Source organism: Phyllobates terribilis, unplaced genomic scaffold, assembly GCF_046119375.1.
Source record: "Phyllobates terribilis strain yellow unplaced genomic scaffold, ASM4611937v1 Scaffold_5__5_contigs__length_657084704, whole genome shotgun sequence".
Taxonomy (NCBI): Eukaryota; Metazoa; Chordata; class Amphibia; order Anura; family Dendrobatidae; genus Phyllobates; species Phyllobates terribilis.
Window position 1 is genome coordinate 282122023 of NW_027362765.1, and position 18937 is coordinate 282140959.

The following is an 18937-nucleotide window of genomic DNA, read 5'->3' on the forward strand; positions in this document are numbered from 1 at the left end:
CAATTTTTTTACTGCACCTAGTGAAGTAAAATCTTTTGGGCATAGCATCATTCTATTAGTCCATCTATACTGACCTCCATCAGGTTGCAAATTAAAAATAATTTTTTTCTGCATCTAGCTCTGAAAAAATATTTGGGCTTCTAGCAGTGTGTGGGACTTGGTCTATTAGTCCATCTATACTGACCTCCATCAGGTTGCAAATTAAAAATAATTTTTTTCTTCATTTATCTCTGAAAAAATATTTGGGCTTCTAGCAGCGTGTGGGACTTGTTCTATTAGTCCATCTATACTGACCTCCATCAGGTTGCAAATTAAAAATAATTTTTTTCTGCATCTAGCTCTGAAAAAATATTTGGGCTTCTAGCAGTGTGTGGGACTTGGTCTATTAGTCCATCTATACTGACCTCCATCAGGTTGCAAATTAAAAATAATTTTTTTCTGCATCTAGCTCTGAAAAAATATTTGGGCTTCTAGCAGTGTGTGGGACTTGGTCTATTAGTCCATCTATACTGACCTCCATCAGGTTGCAAATTGAATAAAAAAAATTTCTGCATCTAGCTCTGAAAAAATATTTGGGCTTCTAGCGGTGTGTGGGACTTGGTCTATTAGTCCATCTATACTGACCTCCATCAGGTTGCAAATTAAAAATAATTTTTTTCTGCATCTAGCTCTGAAAAAATATTTGGGCTTCTAGCAGTGTGTGGGACTTGGTCTATTAGTCCATCTATACTGACCTTCATCAGGTTGCAAATTAAAAATAATTTTTTTCTTCATTTAGCTCTGAAAAAATATTTGGGCTTCTAGCAGTGTGTGGGACTTGTTCTATTAGTCCTTCTATACTGACCTCCAGCAGGTTGCAAATTGAATATAATTTTTTTCTGCATCTAGCTCTGAAAAAATATTTGGGCTTCTAGCGGTGTGTGGGACTTGGTCTATTAGTCCATCTATACTGACCTCCATCAGGTTGCAAATTAAAAATAATTTTTTTCTGCATCTAGCTCTGAAAAAATATTTGGACTTCTAGCAGTGTGTGGGACTTGGTCTATTAGTCCATCTATACTGACCTCCATCAGGTTGCAAATTAAAAATAATTTTTTTCTTCATTTATCTCTGAAAAAATATTTGGGCTTCTAGCAGCGTGTGGGACTTGTTCTATTAGTCCATCTATACTGACCTCCATCAGGTTGCAAATTAAAAATAATTTTTTTCTGCATCTAGCTCTGAAAAAATATTTGGGCTTCTAGCAGTGTGTGGGACTTGGTCTATTAGTCCATCTATACTGACCTCCATCAGGTTGCAAATTAAAAATAATTTTTTTCTTCATTTAGCTCTGAAAAAATATTTGGGCTTCTACCAGTGTGTGGGACTTGTTCTATTAGTCCTTCTATACTGACCTCCAGCAGGTTGCAAATTGAATATAATTTTTTTCTGCATCTAGCTCTGAAAAAATATTTGGGCTTCTAGCGGTGTGTGGGACTTTGTCTATTAGTCCATCTATACTGACCTCCATCAGGTTGCAAATTAAAAATAATTTTTTTCTGCATCTAGCTCTGAAAAAATATTTGGGCTTCTAGCAGTGTGTGGGACTTGGTCTATTAGTCCATCTATACTGACCTCCATCAGGTTGCAAATTGAATAAAAAAATTTTCTGCATCTAGCTCTGAAAAAATATTTGGGCTTCTAGCGGTGTGTGGGACTTGGTCTATTAGTCCATCTATACTGACCTCCATCAGGTTGCAAATTAAAAATAATTTTTTTCTGCATCTAACCCAGCCAATAGTTTTGGCCTAATACCACAGTTTGGCCACTCAGCTCTGCTCGGTTACCATCCATTGTTTTTTTGTGCAAACAACTCCAGAGTTGTGAATTAGTTAACCACCAAAATGAGTGGAAAAAGGCCTGCTGCTGGTGGAAAGGGGAATAGGCGTGTTGGGAAGGGGAAAAAAGGTTGTGTCCGTGGGGTAGGTGCAGAAGAAAGACCATCTTCCAGCCAAACTAAAATGTCTACTTCTTTTAGCGGACAATGTGATAAGATCCCTTTCTTACGGCCACGCCAATCGCTACAAATTCCAGATGAGGCACAAAAACAGCAGGTGCTTCATTGGATATCAAGTGCTCCTTTAAGTGGGCTCTCCTCCACATCAACTTCAACATCACAAATACTCCAGTCCTCAAAGGTGTCACCCAAATCGCACTTGCTTCCTCACAGCTCCCAAATCTCCAGCTGCCCGTCTGAGTATGAGGTAGAACAGATGGTTGAGTCTGCAGAGCTGTTTACTCATACTATATCCTGGGAATCAGAGGTCGACTCCAGCGCTTCTGTGAATCCAGACGAGGAAATGATCTGCACTGATGCCCAGAATCTTTATGAGTCGGATCCAGGACCAGACGCAGAAGGTTCTGACCATAATGTAGACCCTCATTCCCAAACTGTAACTCCTGTTGGTGGAGACAATGAGGAAGACGATGATAAGACTCAAATACCTGATTGGAGCGACAACTTTAGTTTTTTGTCAGGGCAGGAACAGGTTGGCTCTGAGGACGACGGGTGTGATAACGCACAGGGTGATGATGATGAGGTCGGAGATCTCACTTACTGTCAACCCACAGTCAGCCAAGAGATGAGGTCAGCAGAGGAGGTGGAGGAAGATACTAGTGACGACGAGGTCAGGTTGCGCCTTCCTGGATAGAGACGTAGTACTGGAAGCACGTCAACAACTGCATCCTCAAACACAACTCTGCCTCTCACCACAAGTCGTGGTGGCTCTTCAGGTCGCATGGGTGCTAAGCCTTGCATAGCCTGGGCATTTTTTCAGATCGATAAAGATGACCCAACTCGTGTTATCTGTAACATTTGTCAGCAAAAGCTAAGTAGAGGCCAAAAAATACATAGTTTGAGTACTTCATGCATGAACCGGCACATGGACATGAAGCATAAGTTGCAGTGGGAAGCTCAGTGTGCTACAATGCGGCCTAGCCGGCCGGGCCAACCACCGTCTGCCATATCTTGTGCATCCGCGGCCTCTTCATCCTCTGTGACTGGGGGGACAGCAGTCACACCTGTTTGGGGGCGCAGACCTGCCACCTCTTTACCCGCAACAGCCAGCGTGATTGGCAGGTCATCATTTTCTTTGGAGGTGGTAACACCAGCTGGTCTTGAGCGCTGTCCGACATCGATAGCACCACCTTTGGATCAAGGCAACCTAACATGTCCGCCTGCATCTTCCTCACAGACCGACAGTTTGCCGGGGACACCCTTATCAACCCCGTCTAAGCACAATAGCCAGCCCTCGGTCCTTCAGATGTGGACAAGTAAAAGACCATTTCCTCCTAGCCATGAGAAAGCTAAGAAGTTGAATTTCACCATCTGCAAGCTCTTGGCTACAGAAATGCTGCCTTTCCGCCTGGTGGACACAGAGGGTTTTCGAGACCTTATGTCCGTCGCAGTGCCCCAGTACCAGATGCCCAGTCGGCACTACTTCTCAAAGAAAGGTGTGCCTGCGCTCCACCAGCATGTCGCACACAACATCACCGCTTCTTTGAGAAACTCTGTGTGTGACAGGGTGCATTTCACCACAGACACTTGGACGAGTAGGCATGGACAGGGGCGTTACATGTCGCTGACTGGGCACTGGGTAACTATGGTGACAGCAGGACAAGGGGCTGCTGTCCAAGTCTTGCCGTCCCCACGAGTTGTGCGTCAATCCTCTTTATGTCAAAGTTCCTCCACTGCTTCTGCCTCCTCAACCTCCTATCGGTCTTCCACCTGCACCCAAAGCCTGTCTGGTCATGCCACAAGCTTTCTAACTGCGCAGAAGGGATCCTGCACACCTCCTTACTATGCTGGCAGTAGGGCTCAACGTCATCAGGCGGTTTTTACATTGAAATGTCTGGGAAATGTGAGTCACACAGCTGAGGACTTGTGGTCAACTCTGGAGAACCAATTTCATGAATGGTTGTCTCCACTGGACCTGAAACCAGGGAAGGCCGTGTGCGACAATGCTGCAAACCTGGGTGCGGCCCTTCGCCGGGGCAATGTCACACACGTGCCTTGTATGGCTCACGTGTTGAACCTGGTTGTCCAGCAATTTTTAGCCCACTATCCCAGACTAGATGGCCTTCTGCAGAGGGCACGGTCGCTGTGTGCTCACTTCCGCCGTTCGCATCCCGCAGCTCAGCGACTTACATCTCTACAGAAGTCGTTGGGCCTGCCACTTCACCGGCTAAAATGCGATGTGCCTACCCGGTGGAATTCAACTCTGCACATGTTGCAGCGACTGTGGCAGCACCGACAAGCCCTGGTGCAATACGTTCTGACGTATAGCCTGGGCCAACGAGATTCAGAGGTGGGGCAAATCACGCTGGAGGAGTGGTCTCAGATCAGGGACCTATGCACCCTTCTGCACAGTTTTGAAATGGCGACGAAGATGTTTAGTGCTGACGATGCCATTATCAGCATGACTATTCCAGTGATTTACATGCTGGAGCACATGTTAAACAGAATTCGGAGTCAGGTGGTGGCACAAGAGGAGGTGGAGGTAGTAGAGGAGGAGGAGTTGTATGCGGAAGGGCTAACATCTGCAAGGTCCAGACGGTCGGCAGCACCAAGGCGGCAGGCATGTGAGGGTGGGGGAGATGATTTTACCAGGGCGCATGGTAGCAGCCAAACTAGTGAGGAAGGTGCAGGAGCCCAGGAAGAAGTGGAGGACGAACTGATGGAAGACTCATCAGATGAGGGAGACCTTGATCACATTTCTGTTGTGCGAGGTTGGGGGGAGAGGACAGAGGAAGGAAGCATGATTGTTACCTCGCCACCAACACAACAGGGACTTGGTGCTCCTGGATGCGCAACACACATGAGTGCCTTCTTGCTGCACTACCTGCAACATGACCCTCGAATTGTGAGAATTAGAAATAATCCTGACTACTGGGTTGCCACACTGTTAGATCCCCGGTACAAAAGTAAATTTGCAGAAATTATTCCTGCCATAGAAAGGGATGCACGCATGCAGGAGTATCAGCAGAGACTGTTGCAGAATCTTACATGTGCTTTTCCACAAAATACCAGTGGTGCACGTAGTGAATCTCACAGTTCCAACTTGCCAACCGTGGGACCGTCAAGTGTTCAGCACTCAAACCGTAACAGAACCACAGTATCTGCTGGTAACATCAATTTTGCGGAATCATTTCACCACTTTTTTAGCCCATCCTTTGCAAGGCCACAGGAGACAAGAAGTCTGACACATAGTCAACGCCTAGAGACGATGGTACAGGAGTATCTCCAAGTAAACATTGAAGCCACGACTGTGTCACTGGACCCTTGCTCTTTTTGGGCTTCCAATCTGGATAAATGGCCGGAGCTAGCCACTTACGCCTTGGAGATCTTGTCATGCCCCGCAGCCAGCGTTCTGTCTGAACGTGTGTTCAGCGCTGCTGGTGGTGTGCTGACAGATAAGCGCACGCGGCTCTCCACTGATAATGTAGACAGACTCACGTTCATAAAGATGAACAAATCATGGATCCGAAACGACTTTTCTACCCCTGTGTCATCCTGGGGAGAGTAAAAGCTTGATGATTGGTTAAAATCACCCTACCAACCGTTTTAAGCTTTCAAATTACTAATCATGTTTATCTGTATCTTGACTGGAAAATAATTTGGGCTTTGTAGCAGTGTGCAGCACTGATCCTATTAGGCCATCTATAATAAGCTTCACCAGATTTAAAATTAAAAATAATTTTTAGCTGCATCTAGCCCGGAAAATAATTTTGGGGCTCCGAGATGCGCAAGACACATAAGTGCCTTCTTGCTGCACTACCTGCAGCATGACCCTCATATTGTCAGAATTCGAAGTAATCATGACTACTGGGTTGCCACACTCTTAGATCCCCCAAACTTTTCGATCAACCTTTTCTTTTTAATAAAGACCAAAAAAATGGTCATTTTTGAAATTATAAGCATTAGCAGGTTGTTAGAAACTGAAATCAAACAGTTTTCAACTCAAAACTTTATTCTAGGTGATGTTACATTTTCACATAGGACCCCTTGTTCGAAAGGAGCTTCTGAACTCTCTCGTCCATTGAATTTGTCAGGTTTTGGATGGTTTCTGCTTCAATTGTTTTGCATGAGGACAGAATACCCTCCCAGAGCTGTTGCTTAGATGTGAACTGCCTCCCGCCATCATAGACACTCCTTTTAATGATGCTCCAAAAGTTCTGAATGGGGTAGAGGTCAGGGGAGCATGGGGGTCACACCATAAGTTTGTCCCCTTTTATGCCCATATCAGCCAGAGATGCAGATGTTTTATGTGCAGCATGAGATGGTGCATTATCATGCAGAAAAATGATCTTGCTGTGAAATACACGGTTCTTCTTCTTGAACCATGGCAGGAAGTGCTGTTTGAGAAAATCCACATACATTATGGAGTTCATCTTTAGCGCCTTCAGGGATCCTAAAGGGGCCGACAATCTCTCTCCCCATGATTCCAGCCCAAAACATTACTCCACCTCCTCCTTGTTGGCGCTGTAGCCGTGTTTGCGTGGGGTGTCCATCAACCAGCCATCCTCCACTCCATTCATCTGGACCATCGAGCGCTGCACGGCACTCATCCGTGAACAAAACAGTTTTGAAATCAGTCTTCATGTAATGTTTGGCCCACTGGAGCCGTTTCTGCTTGTGTGAAGTGGATAGAGGAGGTCGACAGGATGGCGTATGCACAGCTGCAAACCTCTGAAGGACCCTGCATCTTGTTGTTCGGGGGACGTTGGAGGCACAAGCAGCTTCAAAAACTTGTCTGCTGCTATGACAAGGCTTTTTTGCCGCTGCTCTTTCAACCTGACGTAATTGCCTGTAGGAAAGAGTCCTCAATTTGCCCTTATCAGCACGCACACGTGTGTACTGTGAATCAGCTACATACTTCTTGATTGCCAAGACACTTCATCCTGATCATCGCACGATGTTGATTGTAGTCATGCCTTGACCTAAACACTCCACAATTTGTTGCTTCTCAGCAGCCGACACATCCTTTTTCTTTCCCATTTTGGCAGAAAATGTAGGCTGCTTAATAATGTGAGAGAGCCTTCTTAAGTAGTCTTGCCTTTCATTGGACACACCTGCCAAACTAATTAGCACAGGTGTCTGCAATTGCTTACAGTGATATAAAGGGCCCTGACACACATCACCATCAATGAGTTTAACTGACAAACAAACAAATTCTTCCCTTATCACTCCAAAACACTTTTTGCATAATAATTTGGAACGCGGTGTACATGTGCTTTTCCACAAAACACCAGTGGTTCACGTAGTGAATCTTACAGTTCTAACTTGCCAACCGTGGTCTGTATGGAATTGTTCAATAAAGGGCCCAAAATTAAGATAACATAGATGGGAGAGGTCTCTATGAATAGGAATTTCTAAGTATTTGATACCCTGTGAGGGCCAGGCAAAGGGAAAGTTGGACTGGATGGAATCCTATATGGATTTAGGGAGGGAGACATCGAGGGCCTCAGACTTCGCTGCATTGATTTTAAAATTTTACCATGTAACAAAGTGATCTATTTCAGCCATAACAGCAGGGATGGATATATGTGATTGAGTGATATATACTAGGACATCATCAGCAAATAGAGAGCACTTGTACTCGGTGCCTCCCACCTCAATCCACCTAATATTGGGGTTATGGCGAATTGATGAGAGCAGGTGCTCCGTCACTAGGATGTATAAGAGAGGGGACAGAGGACATCCCTGCCTTGTCCCATTGGTGATTGTGAAAGGTGATGAAAATGTTCCGACGCACCCCCTGGGCCTTGGGACACCCGGAGCCGGACCCTTTTTGGTGGATGCTGGTGGTTGTAGTCTTCGTGGCGGCGATCCGGTTCCGTGGCTCAGGGCGGTCAAACCAGTGGCGGAACTATTTATGTGGTTTTGATGTTTAAATGTCCGACTACGCCACCCGTGGATTGCGGTCAGAGTGAACCGCCGCTACAGGGCAGACCGCTAAGGCTGGTGTTGTGGGTGCAGCAGAGCGTAGCATAACTCCCCACGGGAGGAGTATAGCCTCAGGGCAGTGTATGCGGAGGATGGGGGTGATGGTGCAGGGCAGCAGCAGTAACGACAAGGAGTCAGTGATGCAGTTCAGGGCCTTTTCTCACAGTTCTTATTATCCAGACCACGTCTGCAGGTAACGGCTGCCCACGTCGTACTGTGCTCACCAGGTGAGGGGCTCAGACAACTCCCAGATAACTTTGGAGCGCTTCACAGGACCCACTTTGTGTGTCCTTTGTCTGGCCTTTCTTACCAACACTTCTGTCCGGCTGCCTCGGGCCTCCTCTTGGTAAACTTGGCGCCAGTTTCCCTGACCCTATGTGGTGCCTTCCTAGCGGGTGGAGCAAGGGGCTGCGCCACATAAAATGTCAGAGCCTCCGGTTTCTAGCTGAGGGTCGTTTCCTGCCTCCACTAGTTCGGGGACCGGTCTCCCCCTTTGGCCTGACCCCTCCACGCAGGTGGATTCGGGCGTGCGGTGGCGACTCGCCCGTCCGCACCCCTGGGATCCCTTCATTCCTCGTTCCTGGAGCCTTCTCCGCTCCTCTTCCTTCCTTCTCCCTCTTGCAGGCCTGGGCCTCTGTTACTAGGCCCGCCTCCGGAGCAGAGCTCATGCAGAGCCCCTGCTCCCTGCCACTTCTGCTCAGACTTCTCTGCACTGAACTAAGATGGTGCCCACCTTTTATACTCCCTTCTCAATGCACCCAGGAACTGCTTCCTCCCTGCTCCTGCACTGCAGAGTTCCCCTTCCTCAGTGTTCCCTCCCCCCACTCCAGCCAGGGACAGGGACTGTCGTGCCCATCTCAGGGGCATATTGGTCGCCCTGCCCCACGGCAATGTGGTGTAATGCATGCAGGTGTCGGGTCCTGATCCACACTCCATCCTTATCTGAGAGTGAGATATCACACCTCTGGGTGAGGTGCAATACGTCTGTAGCAACCGAGCCCTCGGTGCTACAGTTCCATTTATCTTCAGCCTAGGTGACGTATTGTGATACAGGGCCGTGATTTTGGCTATAAAAGGGTCCCCTAGACCCCTACCCCAAGCTTTTTAAGAGAATCATATATGGCGTGCCAGGAGACTCTATGGAATGCTTTCTCAGCATCCAACGAGAGTATCTACTTACAAATTTTTAACTGCATCTAGCCCAGGAAATACTTTGTGCCTAGTAGCAGTGTCTGCTAGTCAGCGGATTATCCCGGCTGTTAAGCAAGCTACACTACCTGTAGTTTGGACACTTAATTTTTTCAAAGGAAATGCTTCGGGACCATGGGATACTCAGTGAAGAGCATCAGGAGGCACCCCAAGGCATAGGGGCTGGGACTGGCACTAGGATGCCTTGCGGTGGACAGCCGAGCTCAATCCTTATAAAAGCTTTTTAACTGCAGCAGCTTTAGTGGACGCTACTGGAGCTGGAATTACGCGGCTGCTGGCATGAGACTTGCCCTCCAATAGATCCTTGTAAATGGATTTAAAGTGTATTCATTCAAATTAGAGGGACAATTTAAATTAAAAAGCTTAGAGCTGCCTCCACCACAGGGGGGCTCTCTCGACCCACCAGCGGACAGGCACCAGTATTGGGAGAGGGGGGCTGGCCGTCAGGGTTCACCGCGGCTCTGGCACAAACCCGGCGACACGGAGGTGGCACGGGCAGGAGCGGACTGGCCGTCTCGGCTTCTCACTTTTTGGATTTTAGAAGGGCATGACATGCCTATATCTGTGTCTCCCCCTCCTTTTACTCCTCCACCTCTTTTCTTTTCGCATGACTATATGTACTTGTCACTTTTCCATGTGTTAGTTGTGTCTTCTGAGCAGTTTGTCAGCTTTTGGACACCTTTGAAGGTGTTTTCTATGTGTTTCTATGTGTTTTTGTTTGCCTGCCATTGGTTTTAACGGTGTTCGAAGGTGTTCGACGAACAGTTCGACGAACAGTTCGGCGAACACACGGGTGTTCGACGAACCGAACCGAACTCGAACACTACGGGGGTGGCTCAACACTACTAAGAATATCAAAGTAGACAAGGGAGACACCCTGAAGCAAGTGATCACAGTGAGCAAGCTGGTTGGAGGTCAAGCTGTGGTCAGTCTGAGAAACCAACCCAATGGAGTTTCTAAGGTCAAAGACAGTCTGAGAGCTGCATAACTGCTCTTTACTAATGTTGTGCTGCTGCGTCTATTATTCTGTAATGCTTTTTTAAACCAGTATTCTTTAAGTGCTTTCTGCAAGACAGATACAAGTAATAGGTATTGTTCCAAATATCTGCCCTCTAATAACTTTTAACAATCAGCAGGTAAATCAGCAGGACTGTATACCCCCTTCAATCATATTCTTATTGACTGAGCTTGATTAATAACCTGGGCAACTACAGCAGTACTTCCCCTTCGTTAAATAGACAATTTGCAAACTTTTCCTTTGAAAAAGTTCCCTGAAGTCTCCTTCTTTGTACTCGTTGCTGCAATTCACAAAATCTTGTTTGACAATCTTTACAGATGGAACATTTTGCGTCTGGATCCCTGATCTTAGGAAATGAATTCCTTGCAGCACTCTCCCTTTTATTTAATAAGACATGTTTTCTTTTTACAAATTCCAATTGAAAAACACAAGTCTGATTTATCTGTAGAAATTCTGCTTCTTCAACAGTATGTATCATCTTGTGTTGGCTGTTCTGAATCTGTCATATAATTATTCAGAAGTACAACCCACATGCAATTTAGAACTGAAAACACAGTAGAAAATAGACTAAGACATGAGTGAAGTAGAGCAGAATGACACACACTTCTAAACTAATGAGATGACATCGGTCACAAGTACTTCTCAGCTTACGATACTCTTCTTTATAACGTCATCCAATTGATCTATTTATCAATGTCGAAGAAAGAATAAAAAATTATCATAGTGACTAAATCTCCTGAATCAGCCAGTGAATTACTATATTAGAAAAATAAGACTTGAAATCTTGGAGTAGTAACAGAAACATACCTAAAAGCTGTCCAAAACGCTAGCTCTCCTCAAGAAGGAACAAATTTGCCTTTAGTGTCATCTATAAGCGGCTGTTCTGTAAAGAGTGTTGTCTCCAGATGTCTGCGTCTGGTTTGTCTGGTAGAAAAAGTCATGTTTCAAGCAGCTTTGAAGGGTGAGGGTTACCAGTTTTGTTAACTCCTAGTGTTGAGCGAGCACTAAAATGCTCGGGTGCTCGAAGCTCGGGCCGAGCTCACTGTGATACTCGGGTGCTCGACCGGAGCAACGAGCCCAATGTTAGTCTATGGGAGACCCAAACATTTTTGCGGCAGCACCCCCGGCAGTCTGTAGAAAGCCTAAAAAGTGCCCAAAACGATAGTGACAGTGCTCAAATGGCATGGGGACAGCATGGGGATCGCCCCTGGAAGCATTTCTGACCCCCAGGTCACTGCTGTCAACAACGTGGTCAGAGGTATTAAGCCACTTTTACAGGCTCACAATAAAACGTTCAAAAACGAAAGTGAAAGTGCTTTCCTGTGAAATATGTTAACCCCTTAACGACCATGGGTCTTTCTGTTTTTGTGTTTTCCTTTTTTGCTCCCCTTCTTGCCAGAGCCAGAACTTTTTTAATTTTCGTTCAATATGGCCATGTGAGGGCTTATTTTTTGCGGGACGAGTTGTAGTTTTAAACACCATCACTGGTTTTACCATATCGTGTGCTGGATAATGGGAAAAAAATTCCAAGTGCAGTGAAACTGCAAAAAAAATGCAATTCCACAGTTGTTTTTTCGGTCCTTTTTTTCCACGTTCACAGATTGCTAAAACTGACCTGCCAACATTATTTTCCAAGTCGTTACGAGTTCATAGACATCAAACATGTATAGGTTCTTTTTTATTTAAGTGGTGAAAAAAAAATCCAAAGCTTGCTAAAAAAAAAAAAAAAAAAATTACGCCATTTTCCGAGACCCTTAGCTTCTCCATTTTTCGGGATCTGGGGCCAGGTGAGGGCTTATTTTTTGCGTGCCAGGCTGACGTTTTTATTGATACCATTTTGGGGTAGATCCGATGTTTTGATAGCCCGTTATTGCATTTTTTTGCAAAGTTGTAGCGACCAAAAAAACTTAATTCTGGCGTTTAAAATTTTTTTCTCGTTACGCCGTTTACTGATTGTATTATTTCTTCTTTTATATTGATAGATCGGGCGATTCTGAACGCGGCGATACCAAATATGTGTATGTGTTTTTTTTTTTATATATATATATTTTATTTTGAATGGGGCGAAAGGGGGGTGACTTAAACTTTTATATATTTTTTATTTTTTATATTTTTTTAAAAACTTTTTTTTTACACTTTCTGCTTGCTTCTATAGTCTCCAGAGGAGACTAGAAGCAGCAGTTGTCTGATTGCTTCTACTGCATTCAAGAGATGAGCAGATCGCTTGTATGCAGGAGAAATGCTCACTTGCTATGAGCGCTGACCACTAGGTGGCGCTCATAGCAATTGAGACATGACAACCACAGGCGTCTGCTGTAGACCCTGAGTTGTCATGCCCACCCATTGGTGACCCGCGATCACGTGACGGGGTCACTGATGGGCGGGGCTTAGGACTCCCGGAAGTGCGAGTTAAATGCCACTGTCAGAGATTTAACATGTTAACAGCCGCGGGTGGATTGCGATTCCAATAATCAGATGACATGTGCTCGCTTCAGTGCGGGCTCACCGCCGGAGCCCCCGCTGAACCGGCCTTCCCGAACTGGTGCGTACTATTGCAGACCAGGTTGGAAAGGGGTTAAGGAACATCCTTTCCAGGGTAAAGACTTGTGCATAAGGTAAAATAAATAACCAAAAACAAAAATACTCCTCCACACCTTGGGCTATGTTCACAAGTAGCGTTTTTTATGCGTTTTTGCACGTTTGTATTGCTTTCAACTGTGACAAATGCATTCACCGGGAAATGTCATTTTAACATTTTACAACCTTATCTGGCCATGTGCTGTGTGACACATGCATGCAGTGCTAAAAAGACATGGGAACAGCATGGGGAAGACCCCTGGAAGCATCTCTGACACCCAGGTCACTGCCTAAAAGTGTGCCCATCCGAAGTGATCCTTGCCGCATCAGAAGATGCAGACTTGCAACTATCCCCGTGCAAGTCCTTGTCCCAGGGCAGTGTTCAATTGTACCTCCCCCATAACTTGCAATACAAGCGCAAGTATGCAGCCTGCCACCCACCCACCCCCAGGCTGCAATACCATACTGCTACCTTGCTTGCACTTGAAATTGGGCCTTTTAGGCATGTGGAGGTGGAATCTGGCCACCACGTCATGGCTGCGTAGGTAGCCTGGTTTTCATACTCAGTCCCCAGCCGCCCGGCGGCCGGGTGTCCACGCTTGGTCCCCAGCCGCCAGGGGGCGGCAGGGTGTCCATACTCAGTCCCCAGCCGCCCCATGGCCGAGTGCCCACACACAGTCCCCAGCCGCGTGGGGGTGGCCGGGTGTCCAGAAACGGTCCCCAGCCGCCCCTATTTGTCCCGGTGCGCCTTATACACAAGCGCGCATACCAAAATATTACCTGTGCCCTCCCCAGTGCAATTAGTGGGAAGGACAGCCTAACCACAAACACGTGGACAAGTGAATGTGGCCAGGAATGGTCCATCTCACTGATGCTTTCACACTGGGTTAATATTGTGGAAGCCGGGACACAGTTGGACACTGGGATGCAACACGTCCTCCAGACATAGAGGATTGCGGGTCCTGGGTCAATCAGGCTTCAACACAAAGTTCAGAAGGTAGACAGCAGCAGTGGTCGGCCTCATACACAACGAGTAAATTATTCATGATCATGAGGCCATCCACCTCCTTAGCTTTCTTTTCCTTGGAATGCAAGCGCATGTATGTAGTAGCAGCTAGGCCTGAGGTGGTCAGCGTTTTGGCGCATATTCTACCTCCTTCGAGGATTGCTGGATGTTTTCCTGCTACTATCCCAGTTCTATGACTCCCGTTAAAACAAAGCTTCAGGTGATGAATGATGGATGAGGTGGTGGCAAAGGAGAAAGAGCAGGAGGAACAGGGACCATTCACATCAATATCAGGCCAGCCAACCACACATGTCTTGTAGGATATGTTTCTGTACCAAAAGGAGCGGTTCAGCTACACAGTTATAAGGCATACAGTGAATGCAATGCCTACCAAAAATTTCGAGGCACTCCAATGCCCCTTGGAAGTGACATGGAGGTCAGAGGGCCTTAACTAAACCGTTTTTTCCATTTATAGCAACTGGGTCCCCTGTACACTGTTGGCCTAAGCAGGGAATGGAAGGCTTTCCAAAAATTATTAGGTACTGCAATGCCCCTTGAAACAGACGTGGATTACAGCGTATTAAAAACCTTCTACCCATTATTGGGGAGTGGGTCTCCTTTAGTGTTCGCCTATGCATTGAAAAGCAAAAGCTGACAAAAATTAGGAGGAAATGCAATGCCCGTTGCAAGAGTCGTGGAGGTTAGAGGTAATTAAAAACAACATGTCAATGCCCCTTGGAAGAGCTGTGGAGTTCAGAGTGGTTTAACAAGACGGTTTTAATGCCCCTTAGAAGAGACGTGGAGTTCAGAGTGGTTTAACAAGACAGTTTTAATGCCCCTTGGAAGAGATGTGAAGGTCACAGTAGCTTAACAAGATGGTTTTAATGCCCCTTGGAAGAGACGTGGAGTTCAGAGTGGTTTAACAAGACAGTTTTAATGCCGCTTGGAAGAGTGGTGGAGGTTACAGTGGAATAAAAAGACAATATCAATGCCCCGTGGATGAGACGTGGAGGTCACAGTAGCTTAACATGACGGTTTTAATGCCCCTTGGAAGAGTGGTGGAGGTCGCAGTGGAATAAAAAGACAATATCAATGCCCCTTGGAAGAGTGGTGGAGGTTACAATGGAATAAAAAGACAATATCAACGCCCTGTGGAAGAAACGTGGAGGTCACAGTAGCTTAACAAGACGCTTTTAATGCCCCTTCGAAGAGTGGTGGAGGTCGCAGTGGAATAAAAAGACAATATTAACGACCCTTGGAAGAGACGTGGAGGTCACAGTAGCTTAACAAGACGATTTTAATGCCCCTTACAAAAGCCATGCAGTACAGCATATTAAAAACATTATTCCCATTAATGGGGAGTGGGTCTCCCATAGTTTTTGCCTATGCCTTCCAAGCAAAAGCTGCCAAAAATTAGGAAGGGGGAACTTGCAATGTCCCTTACAAGAGCCATGCAGTACAGCATATTAAAAACATTATTCCCATTATTGGGGAGTGGGTTTCCCATAGTCTTTGACTATGCCTTCCAAGCAAAAGCTGCCAAAAATTAGGACAGAGGAACTTGCAATGCTGGCAACATGGACCATGGTCACCCTGGTGGTATAGTGGTCGTGGAGGCTGAGGATAAGGAGAAGAGCAAAAAACAGCCGAAATGAGGAAGCGTATATCCATGTGTGGGTGTGAAGCGATGCATGGGAATACACCTCCCGAAATAACACAGTGGATTTGACTTTATGTTACTCTGCTGTCATTTGGTGGTGATGAGAAGTCTGGCCCAATCCAGCCCTTGTTCATTTTGATAAGGGTCAGCTTGTCAGCATTGTCAGTTGACAGGCGAGTGCGCTTATCAGTTATAATTCCCCCAGCGGCACTAAAAACACGCTCCGATAACACGCTAGCGGCAGGGCAGGCCAGGACCTCCAAGGCATACAGAGTGAGTTCATTCCAAGTGTCCAGCTTGGATACCCAATAATTAAAAGGCACAGAGGAATCACGGAGGACGCTGGTACTCCCTCACCATCTTTTGAAACTTTCCACTCCTTGTGAGAGTACCCTGCACCTCAGGGCCTGTAAGCTGGGCAGGTCTCAGAAAACTGTCCTAGAACATTGACAGTGTTCCCCTGCCTCTGCTGGATTGGAGTTGCGTCTCTCTCGCCTGTATGCCTTAGTTGGGCAGCGAACTGTGACCTCTGCTGCTACCGTGTTCAGATGGGAATTTTTTTAATAGTTCTGCAGCAAGGGCCTTCTGGTACTGCCCCATTTTTGTAGACCTCTCCAACTCAGGAATAAGAGAGTGAAAGTTCTCCTTGTAGAGGGGGTCTAAAAGTGTCATCAACCAGTAATGACTGTCACCCAACATTTTGACAATGCGAGGGTCACGGTTAAGGCAGCGTAACATAAAGTCAGCCATGGGTGCCAGACTGGTAACGGGCAAGACTTCCGTGTCCTCACCAAGATGACGACTGATAGTGTTGAGTGATCACTAAAATGCTCGGGTGCTCGAAGCTGGGGCCGAGCTTACCGTGATACTCGGGTGCTCGACCCGAGCAACGAGCCCAATGTTAGTCTATGAGAGACCCGAGCATTTTTGCGGCAGCACCCCCGGCAGTCTGTAGAATGCCTAAAAAGTGCCCAAAACGATAGTGACAGTGCTCAAAAGACATGGGGGCAGCATGGGTATCGCCCCTGGAAGCATTTCTGACCCCCAGGTCACTGCTGTCAACAACGTGGTCAGAGGTATTAAGCCACTTTTGCGGGCTCACAATAAAACGTTCAAAAACGAAACTGAAACGGTTTTCCTGTGAAATATGTTAAGGAATTTCCTTTCCAGGGTAAAAACTTGTGTATAAGGTAAAATAAATAACCAAAAACAAAAATACTCCTCCACACCTTGGGCTATGTTCACAAGTAGCATTTTTCATGTGTTTTTGCACTTTTGTATTGCTTTCAACCGTGACAAATGCGTTCACCGGGAAATGTCATTTTAACATTTTACAACCTTATCTGGCCATGTGCTGTGTGACACATGCATACAGTGCTGAAAAGACAAGGGATCAGCATGGGGAAGACCCCTGGAAGCATCTCTGACCGCCAGGTCACTGTCTAAAAGTATGCCCATCAGAATTGATCCTTGCCGCATCAGAAGATGCAGACTTGCAACTATCCCCATGCAAGTCCTTGTCCCAGGGCAGTGTTCAATTGTACCTCCCCCATTCCTTGCAATGCAAGCGAAAATATGCAGCCAACCACCCACCCACCCGCAGGCTGCAATACCATACTGCTAGCTTTCACTTGAAATGGGGCCTTTTAGTTTGGAGGAGGCCGAAGCTGGCCAATACCTCATGGCCGCTTCGGCAGCGAGGTATCCATACTCTGTCCCCAGCCGCCCGGCGGCCGGGTGTCCATGCTCGGTCCCCAGCCGCCAGGTGGCGACCAGGTGTCCATACTCGGTCCCCAGCCGCCCTGATTTCTCCTGTCACCTTCCCCTACACTTTTCTTAGCCTGGCCTGCTTTAGGGCAGCATTGGACGAGCCCACCAGAGAACCAGACTCCTCCGGTGGGCCCTGGCTTCTCCATCAGGGGAGTTGAGAGTGCCTAGGTGAGGAGCATGATGATGATGATAGAAGTTAGCATCTGCTTTGTTTTCTTGGAATGCAAGCGCATGTATGTAGTAGCGGCTAGGCCTGAGGTGGTCCGCGTTTTGGCGCATATCCTACCTCCTCCGAGGATTGCTGGATGTTTTCCTGCTACTATCCCAGTTCTATGACTCCCATTAAAACAAAGCTTCAGGTGATAAATGATGGATGAGGTGGTGGCAAAGGAGAAAGAGCAGGAGGAACAGGGACCATTCACATCAATATCAGGCCAGTCAACCAGATATGTCTTGTAGGATATGTTTCTGTAACAAAAGGAGCGGTTCGGCTACACAGATATACGGCATACAGTGAGTGCAATGCCTACCAAAAATTTCGAGCCACTCCAATGCCCCTTGGAAATGACATGGAGGTCAGAGGGCGTTAACTAAACCTTTTTTTCGATTTATAGCAACTGGGTCTCCCGTGCACTGTTGGCCTAAGCAGTGAATGGAAGGCTTTCCAAAAATTATGAGGAACTGCAATGCCCCTTACAAGAGCCATGTGTGGCACCCCAGGGGTCTGGTCACCACAGTAATAGAGATATTACGTCGGACAGCAAGTGGGAGGTTTCCTGGTCAGGATCCCTTAAACATGCAACATCCTCCTGCCCCAGTCCCGGGAGGGGAGAATTCTGCCCTTATAAACTGGATCTGGGGCGGGGTTGAGTGAGTCAGAGAACAGTTAGAGTCAGAGTGAGAGCAAGGGAAAGTAGCAGCAAGGAGCTCTGTAGGAGCTAGGAGCTAAAGACCAGGGGCTGGAAGCTGAGCAGAGCTCGCCCTGGCAGAAAACAATAGGAACCGGACACAGGAGTCCGAAGCTGTGAGGACTTATATATCCAGCAGCAAAAACCAGCTGGCAGGGGATTTCAGGTCCTCTGGCCATAGAAGCCCGGAGGCTCAGTCACAAGCAAGGGACCAGCACCGCCGTCATGGAGCGGAGGCTAACAGAAGGCCCCAAGTCACCAGCCATACGGGTGAGCACTACACGGTACACTCAGGGACGTGGGCTACTTCTACCCGCTTACAGCAAGGTAGCCAGGAAGAGTGCAGACAGACGGGGAGGCCTACAACTCCACCTGGCCAGGGGAACTCCTGCTTGCTCACAGACTGACCAGGCCTCTTACGCTAGCCAGTACTCCCGGGAGGGTCTACCTTATAATCATCAGTAAAGACCCTGAACTGCACTGCAAAGACTCTGAGTCGTTCCTGCTGCGCTCGTGCACCATCACCCCCATCATCCACACTCACTGCCCTGAGGCTATACTCCTCCCGAGGGGAGTTATCCCATTCTATGCTGCGTACACAACACCAGCCTCAGCGGTCTGCCTCGCAGCGGTGGTACTCCCTGACCGCAATCCACGGGTGGCGCAGTCGGACAATTAACCTCAAAACCTAAGAAAGACTGCAACTGGTTTGACCAGCCTGAGCCACGGGACCGGGTCACCGCCACGGAGACTACAGACCCCAGAGACCCGGCACCGGGTATCCCACACACGTGTACACACGGCC